Genomic DNA, 1,493 nt, shown 5'->3' with positions numbered 1-1,493 from the left:
TAGACTAAATAAATAAATAAATAAATAAATAAATAAATAAATAAATAAATAGCCTTGTTCTAAAAGTATAATTTTCATTTGCTTTTATTTTGTCATAAGTGAATATAGCTACTTTTAAGATTTTTTTATTCACATGTATATTAAACTACACAATTTCTCCAGTACACTTTTTTATTTTCTACTGCGCATGCCTCTGGACTGAATATAATATACATATAAAGGATGTCCGATGCGAGAAAAAAGTATGCTGGTATTCTGGATGCTCCATTGCTTTTGGCTGTTTTGCGAATTGCCTATTTTAGGACCTCCTTTAAAAACACTGAGATATTGAGCCTATAAATAAAAACTTTGCGATTGGTTTCTCTTAAAATCTCAAACCTTTGTGCCACTTAAATTTATTTGAAGAAATCAAGTAAATGGTCAGAAATTTTAAGAAAAATCAATTGATTAGTTTTTTTTTGATAAGGCCCATTCTTCAAAACTAATAGTTATTAAAAATGTAAATAGAAAATTAGCTATTTTTCAGCTACATACACACATACCCATACAACTCTTGTTAATGTCACATCATTTTCGGCGCACAGCCAAATACTCCATCTACTTGCAATATAATTTGCCTAATATTTAAATTTGCGTTACATTCACACTCGCATACACCCGAACCGCCTGCACACCGACACCCACTACATTTGCCCAGTTCATTGTGTTCAAACGATGCGGCTTAATAAGTTATTCAAGCATTACCGATTCGTGCCACAAATCGAATTAAGTACGTGACTCAAATGCAGCGCTCACCACAGCAACAGCCACAACCAATAAACAGCAACCAATAGCGAGAAAAATATAAAAATCACCAACGGAATCAACGTTAATGTTTAGTTGGAAGATGGCAGCGGGCGCGTCTGTAGTCCTTGCTTTGGCATACAATTAAATGGGCCTCGTGCTGCGGTGCTCTTCTCATCAAACATTTTTTTTTTATAGTTTGGCAACTAATTAACGAAGGTTTGTTGGAATTTCAAATTCTAATTATATACTACTGTATATATATGTACATTAGACTGCATCACCAAAAAAAGTTGCGGTTTTTCCGCCGGGATTACAAAACTTATTATATTTTAAGACGTTCGCCAAAATATTTGGGAAAAATATTGAGATTTAAGTGAGCTGGACCGATTTGAAAATACCTCCAAAACTGGAGTTTTTTATGAATAAAAATAGTTTCGTAAAGAACTTTTTGAAAAAAGTCCCCTCAGATGACAAAACAGATTAAGCTTAAAAAATCTGCATACAAATATTTAAAAATCTTTTCAACGGAATAGTAAGAATGAGATTTTTGATGCTGTTTTTTTTTTACTTTTTTCAAAGATAGATTTACGAAAAACTTGAATAACTGGGCCAAAACTATTCTGATTTAGACTTATGGGATCTCAGTAGAAAGGTATTTTCACACTGTTTTTATTTCTGTCAAAAAAAAAATCGTTCGTGTCCCAATT

This window comes from Rhagoletis pomonella, unplaced genomic scaffold (genome assembly GCF_013731165.1).
Source record: "Rhagoletis pomonella isolate Grant_MI unplaced genomic scaffold, Rhpom_1.0 Rhpom_scaffold_00011, whole genome shotgun sequence".
NCBI classification, from domain to species: Eukaryota; Metazoa; Arthropoda; class Insecta; order Diptera; family Tephritidae; genus Rhagoletis; species Rhagoletis pomonella.
This window is presented reverse-complemented; position numbering follows the sequence as displayed.